This window comes from Corvus kubaryi, unplaced genomic scaffold, assembly GCF_017639235.1.
Source record: "Corvus kubaryi isolate FWS band 111438036 unplaced genomic scaffold, C.kubaryi_AGA036_p1.0 37384, whole genome shotgun sequence".
NCBI lineage: Eukaryota > Metazoa > Chordata > Aves > Passeriformes > Corvidae > Corvus > Corvus kubaryi.
The window spans coordinates 994,398-1,007,112 of NW_024581126.1; the positions used below are offsets into that span (position 1 = coordinate 994,398).

At 43.7% G+C, this 12,715-nt stretch overlaps 1 protein-coding gene across 8 annotated transcripts in view; it reads left to right on the forward strand.

Moving 5' to 3' along the window:
• The first annotated feature begins 188 nt into the window (after nucleotides 1–188).
• Nucleotides 189–12,715, forward strand: part of MICAL2 (microtubule associated monooxygenase, calponin and LIM domain containing 2) — a 116,701-nt gene continuing 104,174 nt past the window's right edge. For 2 of the 8 annotated variants that reach the window (XM_042035481.1, XM_042035483.1), the window contains exon 1: nucleotides 189–270. The gene's annotated coding sequence lies outside the window, so the exon portion shown is untranslated. Of the gene's footprint in view, nucleotides 271–9,724; nucleotides 9,939–12,715 lie in introns of those variants that run through there. The other 6 variants (XM_042035487.1, XM_042035486.1, XM_042035484.1 and 3 more) reach the window with 5 other exon arrangements.

Sequence of the window (12,715 nt, forward strand, 5' to 3'; positions counted from 1 at the left end):
GCCGGGCAGCGCGGAGCCGGGCCGTGCCTTTTGACTTTGCTGCGGGCCGTGCCGAGCCGTGCCGGGCAGCGCGGAGCCGGGCCGTGCCGGGCAGCGCGGAGCCGGGCTGTGCCGGGCAGTGCCCCACTGGCGGGTCCGGACGCGGGGCTCCCGGAGCCCTCCCGGAGCGCTGTCCGAGCTCAGGGCTGTACCTGCCCCGCGCGTCCCGGACGCTGACGCCCCGCTGGCTCGGACGGCCACGCAGGAAAGTCAAAATAATCTTTTCGCTCCGTGAGTACCTTGCGATTAAGGCAGCCGAGTGCTTTCCAAATGTGTTACAGCACTGGAGCGGGCTATTAGTGTGGACGCGTCCTAATGAGTGTGTTAATCAGCATAACATCCTTCTCTGCTCACCTTTTGGGCTAATTGAGGATGGCATCTGCTGAGTTTCTCTTCGCGCTTTGAAGTGTTTGTTAACCTGTGATAGTGATTGTCTTGTCACGTTCATTCCGTTTTTCATGTGTGAATTCAGCATGTGACTTGAATTCAGATAGCTGGCTCGTGGACTGGTGATTGTAGATTTATTTGCCCCTATGCCTGTAAAGTTGAACCAGTATCAAAAAGTCTTAATTGGGAAATATCTGGAGGTCTCTGTCGACTTTAAAAACTGTTTACAATTGGCAGCCTTGTTGGTACCTTCAGCCAAAAAGAGATCTGAGCGTGGAAACGGGACTGCATTCTTGTACCTAGGGATGGTCCCTTGCAGGTCAAAACGGAGGCATGTTGGCATGGCCAGGAGGCTTCATGGGAGCGTGGCCTTCTTTTTATTTTTTTTTAAATTTATTTTAATTTATTTTTTTAAATTTTTTTTTGCTTTAGAGACTCTAAACCTTGCAGTAAGGTGGAGCAGCGCAGTCCTCTGCTGGGGTGTAGCTGCCCCCTCTCTGACTCTCCTTTTGGTTTTGAGGAAGTTCTTAATCTCCCTATGACTCAGTGTCCTAATCTTTAAAATGGCTTAATAAGACTTGTCACGCTTGCCTCCCAGGGACATTAACATCTAATTGATGCTCATGAACTGCCTTGATCTGGGAGAAAAGAGGGCATCTTGCTTCCCTCATTTTGCCACTTTATGTTGGGTGCTAATTATATTACAGGGGTGGAAAACAGATTATCTGACAACAGAACTGGAATTCGTGTCTGTTATCATTGGCACAGGCACTCTAAGTTAAAGTGTATGCCCACTTATGCTTAGTTTGAGGTGTCTGGGTGTTTCTCTAAAAACAGCGGGGTTTATCCTTTCTAGAGGATGCATTTGAGAAATTTGCTCCTAAAGTACCGCATTGAAGCATCAATAGACTTTTGCTCCTGACTCTAGAGATACTACACAGCTTTCCTCTGTGTATTATGAGGTCAGTAAAGGTTTTAAGAATTAAAACTGTGTTGACTCAACTCTTAGCATGTCCCTGATCTTAAGTCTTACTCTGCCTGCATCTTATAGCAGTCTCAGTTTTTGTCATGTTTCACTTCTCTAGAAATAGGGAAAACATACAATTTTACAGTTCTCTGCTTGAAAATACAAGCTTTAGAATATAAAATGTATCTTTTTAACCATTTTGCTTGCTGCTCAAAGGAGTAATTAGCCATTTTACTCCCCTGACTTGAATCTTGCCCCACCTCCTCCTTATCATTGCTGCCTCCCCCTCGGGCAGATAGAAGAGACTGCGGTGGCAATAGCACAGGGCTGGGATGATGGGGTCATCTACAACACACACCAAAAGACACCAGTATTCCATAGATCAGCTGCTGTGAGTGGACACGCTGCCTTACAGCACAGGCACAAGGGTCTTTTTCACCTAAAACTTTGGGTTGCTAAATTCTCAGTCCTTTTCCTACATCTTGGTTCCTGTGTACTGCAGGTCTGTGTGCTGGGAGGCTGCTTTGTGACACGGCATTTGACTCATATGTTTGATTCAGTTCTCCTTTTCAGCACTGTTGCTGCAATATGTCCTTTCCTGTGCTAAACAGACCTTTAGTGTTGATACCTGACAAATACAGCTTTTAAAATGCTGTTCGACATTTCTTAGTGCTGTTCTCTTCATAGTACTAGGAAAAAATATTGTATCTTAGAGTGTGTGGTGGAGAAATGAAGTTCTGAAGGGAAACTGAAGCATGCTGCATTCCGCTTCCTCTTGCCATGTGGTCTGCAGCAAGTGATGTTACTTTTCCTGCCCTGTCCGTAAAATCAGGTGAATTCTTAACCAACAAGTGTAAAGAGAAGTATACAGAAATGGGAAGTTATCTCTGTTTCACTCTGAATTGCTTTTTTGTTTGTTTGTTCTTAATTGCCTTAATGTTGTTCTGAAGTTGTATAGCAGTACCACATCCCTGACATCAGGGTCCTGCTCTTTGTGGGGAGATCAGTTTTCCTTCAGTTTCATCTAGAAGTAAGTATGATCTGAAAAGGTTTTGTCTTTACTAAGATATGCTGAAGCAGGGTTTTCTAGTCTTGTGTCGACATCCCATTTCTCGTGGAGATGAGAGAGCCTATGTGTTTGGTGGAGATGTTCTTTAAGTGTAAGAAACCATAAAATAGGAGAGGTGATTGCTATCCAGTTTCTCCATGAGTATGCTTTAAGTCTTTCACCTCTTTTAGCACATACCTTGTATCTGCTCCAGCTGTCTCACTGCTCTGGTATTGTATAAGTAGTATCTTGAAAACTCAAGGGAAAACTTTCAAATGCTATATATTTCCCATCCGGACTCTTCCACGTGGCTGTGACATTTGTTGTGAGTCCTTGGTAACCTGTATCTGTTCCTTCACCTCACTTTGATTCCCCTGGCGTCAGCAGAAAAGCTCTCTTTCTTAGTGGAAGAGGCTTTGCTTCTTAGGGGCATGGTGTGTTTTGATTCCCTTAAAATGAAGACAATTTCAGGTGACTGAAATTCAGATCTGCCTCCCAATGGTCCTGTTTTCTCAGCTTGCTCACGTGTTGGATCCGGAGTAAAGGAGCTACAGAAACGCTGAGGGGTTGATGTGTTGGGCTGCTGGCAGCCTTGCTTGCATGCATCTTTATAATAGATGTGTACCTGTATAATAGGAATTTGGCATCTGCATTTTGTGTGTGAGCAAATTCTTGGCTGCACCTTTCCTGTTCAAGCTCTTTCTGTGTGAGGAGCCCGTGAATTTGTAAAGCGCAGCCTCTGCTCTGTGTTGGGCAGCTCAGCTGTGCAGGGAGGGCACACTGGCTCTCGTCACTGGGAGCAGTTTTAGAGGTGTTTATACAGCAAACTGACTCTTTCAGAAGTGGTATTAGTAGTTCAGAGTACATTAGACTGATTCCAGAAAATACAGATATTCTAAATTAAGGCTATTAAGTGTCCACTGATTCAGTGACTGTGCAGACACACAGTTAATATCGTATTGTGACACATTCTGGAAATTGCTGTGTTTATTTTTGACATGGACAAGATGACTAACTCTTTCATCTATGCATAGTTACATTTACAAGCAAGTAAAAACTTCCCCAAAATTATCTTCAGACTCCTAGTTCCATGAAAGGAAAAAACTTCAGACTTGTCCTTAAATCTGAGCTGTGTGTGCCATTGAGCCCTCTTCCTGCTCTGGGTTGATAACCCTGTGTTTGGTGGGGGTTATGTTTTCAGGGGTTTTATTATCTCCTCCAAATTTCTGTGGGCAGTTTACTGTGGGGAGAGGAACAATAGCAACCCCATCTGTGTTGGGAAAGGTAGGTGGTACCACAACACAAATTAGAAGACGCTGCTGCCCTAGCTTATATTCAGTTCAAATTCTGATTGTCCTTATTTCAATGTCCCAGTAGCACTGATGTAACTAGGAGGAAACTTGGGTTTGTTTCTTCTTGCTTTTTGCCTCTTAGAACTGTGATGGCAAAACCTGGCGAGGCAGTTGGTTTAAGGAACTGTGTGATGGAAGTATGTGGACTAGATTTAAGCTTTTGTTCTTGGCTCTGGCATCTCCTCCGCCGTGGCCTGGAGAAATAATGGCAGCAGTTTCTCCAATGGCTGCATTCAGCCAAGGGGACATTACCAATTCAGCTTCTAAAATGACTGTGCCTGGCATTGTAAGTGTGTGTTGTGGAGTTTTGGCTTCCTAAAAAGCAGTTTCTTTGGATCCGTTAGTCCACGATAAATCCTTCTCAGACCTTTTAAGCTTGCAGCTTATTGCCTGTTTAGACTGCAGTAATGCCCAAAGGGGTGGTGCAGTTCACCATCCTGTATTGCTGCCATTGCCAAGCATCAAAATAGAATTTCTGAAGCCATGTGAAATTTTTGTTGGGAATAAACCGGGATGTTTTGTAATCAACTTTAAATATTCTTAATGGTAACTCAACAGACCTTAGACCACCCTTCCACTACCAAAAGGGGCTACAAGAGAGCTGGAGAGGACCTTTTACAAGGGCAGGTAGCGATAGGACAAGGGGTAATGGCTTTAAACTGAAAGAGGGCAGGATTAGATTAGCTGTCAGGAAGAAATTCTTTGCTGTGGGGGTGGTGAGACACTGGAACTATGATATTTTTGTTATATAGTGTTTCTTTTAGAAGACTAAGAACATTAAAATACCTGGTTCAGATAACATATTTTGTCATTTTCTTACCTGAATAGGTGACTCCCATAGCTATCTGGAAGGCTTTGAAATCTTCCAAGATTTTTTTTCCTAGCCTATAATGTGCAAATCATATATGATGGAGTCCAGCAAAAAAAATACAAACGGTTTTGTAAACAGCAAAGCAGAAGGTGCAGCAGAAGACAAATTTTCCTCTCGCTCTGAGAAGACTCGTGTTTGGCAGATAGTGGAATTCTTTTTCCCGTGTGATCAGATAAGAGTGTATTGCAAAGACCTTAATCTGTGTTACTGGCTGAGGTGAGCCCCATCTGTCAGTGGTGCTAGGGATGTGCAGTACCCTTGCCCTCTAGACTCATGCATGCAGGGAGCAGCACAGAAGGATTTACAGAAACAAATGCAGGCTCTGAAGGCAGTTGCTAAAAGCAAAGGGAGGAATTCATAATGGAATGCAATGTTCCTTGCTGACACCCTTTCTAGCTGAAGAAACCCTCTGGTTAAACAAGAACTTTACAAGATACCGGGTATTTTTTGGTTTCTGCTTATTTGTGAGTTTGACTTCCTTTCATACGGGTTTACCTATTGTATGTGCTTGTTATCAGGCTGCTTTTTATGGATTGTCTTTATGGCACCTTGAGCTGATCTGGGGAGTAATTTTAAGTAGCAATCTGAGCTGATGAGAAGAAAATAGAGGGCTTGTATTGGGCTTGACTTCTTGGTAGTAAATATGTAGTCAGTGCTAATCACCCCCATGTCATCATTCACCCCAGCTGTGGGTCAGACACAGGATCTGCTTGTGCACTTGAATTGCCATTGCTCCTCTCCTTTTAGAGGCAGTAAACGAGTGAGCATCCTGACACAAGAGCTTACTTCTCCATGTCTCATTTCCATCCTAGGTGAACTGAAAGAACTTCTGATGGAATGTGATATTTGGGCTTGGATAATTTATGTGAGCGAGTTCTCATTCAGATCTGATCTCCTGGCCTTCTGCTTGGTATTTGATTTTCCCCTTTCACTGAGTGCTACAAATTCCTATGGTTACCACCTATGCAACCAGCTGTTTCTGTCAGTTCAGAAAATTGTTTCAGTAATTACATGGCTGTAGGGACAGAAGAATATTGAAGTCTGGAGCCTCTTTTAAGATTTCAAAGTGAATGCAGAGTGTAGGTTCCTCCCATTTCAATCTAGGGATTTTTAGAAGTAACAGCTGCCACCCCTCTGTACAGTATTTGTGTTCAGAACATTAACGTGGTTGAATGAATGTTAGAAACATGCACATGGTTAAAGCTTGGACACAAGCTCCATAAATATGAACTTTTGATCCATTCAAAAACTGAATTTGTGGATGTAATCAAATACCTCTTGCTATACTTACTCTCTGAAACTCTGCCCTTGCACTGAGTCAACATTAGGTGTCCCAGCAAATGCATTAGGAAGAGTAAGACTTGTGTAAAGAGCTAAATACATCCCAGTGAACCTGTTCAGACCAAAGAAACCATCTTTCTGTTGTTGTTGGGGGGCTGTGTGTGAGAGGGAAGAAGGGTTAGGGTGGTTAACTTTATTTCCTGGAAATGAATAGCATACATTTTTCAGTGCACAGAGCGGATATTACTCAGTTTGTGACCTGCTTCCTCGTAGAAGTGTCGTGGGACAGGGATTGGTTTGAATCTGTTGCTGCACTGCTGACATGCAGCACTGTGTGATGCTGCCCTGTCGCAGAGGCACGCCTCGTGCCTCGATGTATAAATAACCCTGTGTGGCAAAGGGAATTGGAGACAAAAAAGGGAATTGTGCCAAATATTTACTGATGTGCTGGGCCTTGTCCTGGGCACCTGGGCTTTATTTGGGAGCAGGTGTCCGAGCTGAAGCTGCAGCACAGGGGTGATGGGTGGAGAGCTGCTCTGCACTGAACAGGAAGGCACAACCATGCAGTGCCACAGGTCAGCCACATCTTATTTGTAGCTGTGATGCTTAGATAAGCAGACAGGAAAATAGGTTAATGTGCACCAGGCCAGCTTTGTGCATGTCGTGGGGAAAAAACTGCCTTTAGTATCCCCTGTGGAGTAATTCTGATGACTACTTCACATATCAATTTTCAGGTTAAAGATAGAATAGAACAGAGGGGAGCAGGGTTATTCCTTTGGCAGCATTGGTTCTCCCCTGCTGCTCTCTCCCAGCATCTCAGTGGGATGCTGACTGCGGCCAGTGCAGGTTTGTGCTTCAGAGCAGAGTTAGGGTGTCCTGGGGCTGGCAGCCCTGGATGGGAGATGTGGCCTTGGGAGATGTGGTGCAGTAGGTGCTGGCATGAGCAGGAGGAGCAGTGTCAGGCACTGGGAGCTTGGCAGAGCTGGGTGCTGGCGCCTCACTAAGAGAAAAGGGTTTCTTTCTGGGTTTCCTTCCCACCTGGGAATGAAAAGTCACAGTGGAGCATTCACCTCTGTGTGTTTATGTGGGAAAGGAGAGCCACAAGGTTTTTATCTCACACTTACCTATGCAAAAATGCAAAGGGGCAGTGTTACTTTCTTTCTCTCCGTTTTCTTTTTGGCTGAGGAAGGAGTTGTGATTGTTTGCTGAACACATCCACACAGAGGACTCCAGCATTGCTGAATGCATGCACACAGAGGGCTCCAGCAGTATTTCTGATGCTATTTCATCACAAATGCAGAAGCTTGACATCTTAAGGCCTTATTTACACATGCATTTAGATATAGACCACCACACCTGTCTATAGCTACTTTGTCAGCTACTACCTGGCTTAATGATTGATGGTATTAGTAACTTGTGTGTAGAAGCATCTTCAAACTCAGTTATGGAATCAAAACATGTCTCCCAATTACTTTGTTTATCAGGCATTAATAGGGACCAAAAATAATTACATGGCTGTTTCAGAGCAAGGTGAGATATTTTTGTGTTGTTCACAATGCTTTTCCCTTCCAAAGGTAAGTCCAAGGTTCTACCTGATGCTCAATAAAATACTTGAATGATGTAATGCTGTGTTTGACAGAGTTTCTTGACTCAGCTTTTTCTAAGGGAGCATTTGTATGCACCCTTTGGATGGTCAGGTGGTTCTGCAAAGTTTCAGTATGAAACTCCTGCCCTTTCTGGTGAAGCTTTGTGGATTCTGACCCAGAACTCGATAGGATACATGTTTGTGAGGCAATTTGGCTCGTTTGAAATCGCAAGCCAGTAGATCTGTGAACACTGGCTTCTGGAAAACAACTGTATAATTATCTAAGTATCTCTCTTAGTTCATTAATTTGCAAGATAAATCCAGGAATGACATATATAGTACAGCAGATTTGCATTTGCACATGAGATTTAATTTAGAGGTAAATATTAATGCAGATGTATCACAAGTTTTTTTGCTTTAGTAGTTCTAGTGAACAAAGAATGTGAACCACTAGTTTTCAGTTTTATTGGCTCTACTGAAGTAGCAAAGGATGGCAAGGTTTTCCTTGCCTCTCTGTCTAATCAGTTGTTATCCAGCCAGTAGGCCAACCCACATGTAAAATTTACTGAAAGTGTGGGCAAGAGAGAGTTACTGGGACTTCAACAAAGCCAGGTTAGTTCATGACTTTATCTGACTTTCCTGCTAGGTACCAAGAGGCATTGTAAGGTTGTGATCAGTGCTTCTGATGAGTTCATGGAAGCCTTCCCTACATTTGTTTTTAATGACTGTTTCTGTAATGAAAAAAAAAAAAATACACCTTTTTTTCATACTAAGGAGCAGCTTGTGTTTGGAATCCAAATTTTCTACATTTCTTTTGGGTTTTGTCTGTTGAATAATATTTAGCTGGGATATTGTGCCAGTCACAGGGCTGAAATAAATGTGGTTTTTAATTTTGGAGGAGGAGATGAAGTCAAACAGTGTTTTCTTCCTTTTGGCTGAAATCCTTCTATTATGATTTTAATGATGATTCTGATTTCTTTGGGAAAAATATGCAGATGAGTGAGAGCTTTTCTCTTTTTTGCCAGGTCTGGGGAATTTAAAATGAAAACTAATAGATTATTTTGGACCTCATCACTAGAAAATAATATTGGCGACATAAATATTACTTCTCACAATTAGAATGAAGCAAAAAAAGATAACATTTACATTATTTATTTAATTACCTAACAGATCAGTATACACATGAAGAGTCTCTGTTAAGTGTATCTGCATTCCCCCTCCTATTTTTGGAAATGGGATCCACATTTCTGATATTTCTTACTTAATAAAATTTAATCTTAAAAAGAGTATTTGTAGTCATTGTCCTGTGTGTTTTGCATGTTGGGGTTTTTTTCTTCTTAAAGGCTCTCAAACTTCATTTGCAATGCTCTGTCTTTCCCGTATTCACAGATTAGTGGGAGGGCAGGAGATAAGGAGAAATTGCCTTTATTTTCAGATGAGTGGCTGGGTTCTGGCATACCCAATACGTGCTTAGTCATGTGCTGTGCTGATGGCGAGTTTCGCTTAGCACACCCTGGCAGGTGCAGTCCCTCCCTGTTTTCTGCAGAGCCATCTCTCCGTGGTGCAATTGTAGATGACTGGGTTTGTTTTACAGCAGTGACAGTGTAATGATAACCTTGCCAACGCTCAGGGGAGGTGGAGACAGCTGAACTTCTTGTTTGTATAGCACGTTTAAAAATTTCACTCAAGATACTGTGACTTGAATGTTTTGGTCAGTGTCACTTACAAGACCGTTGTGAACTTCTGTCAGAAAGTATCGGAGTGGCAGCGAGAGTTGGGCTAAAGCTTCTTCTTTCTTCCACCAAAATTGTATTTTGATTGTTCGTTCAGTTTCTTTGCCTTTACCTGTTTCTTCTCTCCTCCAGGCCTGTATTCTAGATTATGTTTTTATCACTTTTGATTATAATTCCAGCAGTAAAATTGTCATCTTTGAGCTGTGAGATGCATTGGTGTGTGCAACCTCAGAGGGATCAGAAAAATAGGGCGTAGGCAAGAAAGGGGAGAAAGCCACCTGGTAATTGTGTTGGTAGCTGTTGCTAAAATCTGGGCTTTCTGTCTGGGAGTACAAGGAGGTTGTATTTACTGTATTTAACACCAGAAGTGCCTGTGCTTGTGCAGTCATACAGTCTGGCAGAGCTGGGTGGACTCTTCCCTCTGTGCCTGTAGTGCCTGTGAGCACGGGGTGTTTTCTCTCCCCACTCCAGCGCTTTGCAGACCCGGAGCAGTGAAGCCGCGTTACAGCAGTGGCCGTGCTGAGCGTCCTTGTTGTGATCCTTGCCCCTGCCTGCCGGGCTCTGCCTTAAGCAGATTTACTCACCTGACCTCTTAACCCGCTGGAGATGATCAGACCTCTGCCAAAGAGCTGCCAGACGAGACGGGGTGACTCCGGAGCGGCCCTGCCAGGAAAGGTAAAAGGAGCAGGCACGTAAGAGCAGCTGCCCCAGCAGCCAGAAGATGGGCTGGAAGGGGCTTGTGCAGAGCTGTCAGCTTCTGTTTTTGGAAGGCAAGGGTGCTCTCTGCCTGGTGCTGCACTGACCTGAAAATACTGAGGTGAACTGTTCGTGTGTTGCCATACGCTGCCTGCCAAGATGGCTTGAGGAAATGGGCTCTGCAAAAGTTGATTCATAATTAGCTGATATGCTGGATATTAGGAATCCAGTGCACTTTTTTCCTAGCAACCTCTCTTAAACTCTGTTTATATATTCATTGGCAACGTAAGGAGGGTTTGTAGCGGCCAACTCAACATCTCTAACTTGTACCTTTTCACAATTTTTCAGTCTTCTGTTATGCAAACCTATGGCATCTTTTGTCCAGTGAGGAACACAGGATTCTAGAACTATTAGCTTGTCCTGTCAATCACAGAAAACTAGGAATAAACTACTCTGGATGTCACTGACTTATACATTAAGGCATCTGGTAAGAAAACCCTTCGTTACCAAGGCTTTTCATGTTTCTCTCAGTGTTCTCTTGTGTTGCTCCCCCAGGCAGGGTACTGGTTGTGGTCTCTGGCAGGACTGGTGGTCAGCAAGGGGCCGAGGTGGAAGAGCCCCTGCTGTGTGTGGAGGGAGGGAGGAGGAATTCTGATCATGGAGGACAGATAAACCATCAAACAAAATACAGCAAAAGTTTCTCATGGAAGGCTGCACATCATTGGTGGCAGCAGGAGCGCTGGGATATGTGCTCACAAGGCAAATCCCTGTAATATTCCCTGGATCTGTGTGTGTGGTTTTAAATACGGCAGTTTGAGGTAGCAGGTTGATCTGGCTAGAGAGGAGCCCGTTTTCCCCAGTCACAGACTGTGGTCTGTCTGATGGGCCCCGTTTAAAAGGAGTTCCCTGAAGTTGATAGCATCAGTGAAGAAGTCTGCTCAGTCTGGCTTTGATACGAACATGAGAGCCCTGCCCAGCTGCACCAGGCACCAGGAGCAGCACCAAAGGGACTGGGATGTTCCCAGCCTGTGCTGGGATAATCTGTGCTGCACATGGGAGTTGCTGGAGGATTTGAACTTAATGTACTTCACAGTGCCCTGTGCTGGCAGGGGTAAAACCTCACAGGTTGTACCTTAAGGAAAGGGACTCACTCACTCAGTGGTAGTTGCAGTCACTTCCAGACTTCTTTCATAAGGTTTTCTGATTTAGAAATGCATTATGGAAATACCTGGCCTGGCATTTGAGCTTTTTTTTATGTTGCTGTGCCTTTTTTTCTTCTTCTCTTTTTTTTTGTCTGGCTACTGGTTTGAGAGTTTTCTTTTAGTAGTACCTGGCTGTAGTATGACTTGCACACAAAAGAAAGCACTGTTTCTTGAAATTTTTGCTTCCAGAGCTGATATAAGTACCCTTTAAACTTCACCTGAGATTTAGTTTTTATGTTGACTCAATTTTCTTTTTTCCCCCTTGATGGAGGTGAGCTCATAACATGCAAATTGTATCCTTCTGGACCTGGTGTGCCAGATGTCCAAAACTTTTTTTATGCAGTGTATCGCTTGCTTGATCTCTTTGGTAATCCAAGTAGCAGTTCCAAGCAGCTGGCGGGGCGGGGGTGGGGGGGAGGTGGGGAATAAAATATATTAAAAAAATCCCAGTCTTGGTAGAAAATATGAGTTTCTGTGCTGTTTTCATGGGTTTATGACCGCTCAGAGCCTGTTTAGTGGGCTCCAAGGATGTCTTACTTTTGAAAGATGCTGCAACAAAGCCTGTTCTGTGCATATGGCTTTTGGGGCACTGGTTGTATTGGTATTTAATCACAATGCTAATACAGTATTAGGACATTAGCCAGCTCCTTATTCCTAGTAAGCTAAACCTTGATAACTGGAGCACAGATAAAGATCTGGTTACACATTTCAGTGAAATAAAAGCAGTACTGTTTACCTGTATGCAGAAGAGGGAGAAACCTCTGCTAATATGGAAACAGAATTAATTCCAAGCCAGCATTAGGTCTTGGGCTCAGTAACAAAATGTTTTTTTTTAAAAAAAAAATCGTATTTGTAAAGTGGAGAACTAAGCGGTATTTCTTTTTTAATAGTTTAGATTCACACATTTTTCTCTCCGTCCTTTTTGTGAAGGTCAGTTCTCTGTTTTCCTTCTTGGTGTCTCTAAATTGGGGAATACTAAAGCTGTTGGAACTATACGTTAAGGAACTGTAATAGTGAAATACATCTTCATATCTTCAGTTGATCTGCTTTGTGTAGGCACATTGGATGGATGGATTTTGGGTCTCCTGATCAGCAGTTGGATAAAAACTTCCAGTATTCTGACAGTTCCCATTCCCCAGTCCCTGCTCTTGGCAGAGCAGGCACAGTGAGGGAGGAGCATGGTGCCCAGGGGATCAGTGGTGCAGGCTCAGCTAAAGCAACACCAACTTGACCCAAGATGTTCCTGCAAACCACTTGCCTTCCTAAATTGTTGGTTTCTCTAACAAAGCCAGTTCTAATCAGCACCTTGGGCACTGGGCACTCTGTGAACCCAGAACCAGTTAATCCCTTCCCTTTCTGAAATTTACAGGCGGTTCGAGAGTTGGGGCACCAAAGCAGCTTTAGCTCTGTCTTGCTGTAGGAAGAAATGTGATGCCCCTTATCTACTCTGTCCTGAAAACACCATGCTCAAGTAAGCACCATGTAGTCACACATGGCAGCATTTCAGGATCCCCAAACAGCTGTGGCTGCTCCACATAACCTCATGTCAATATA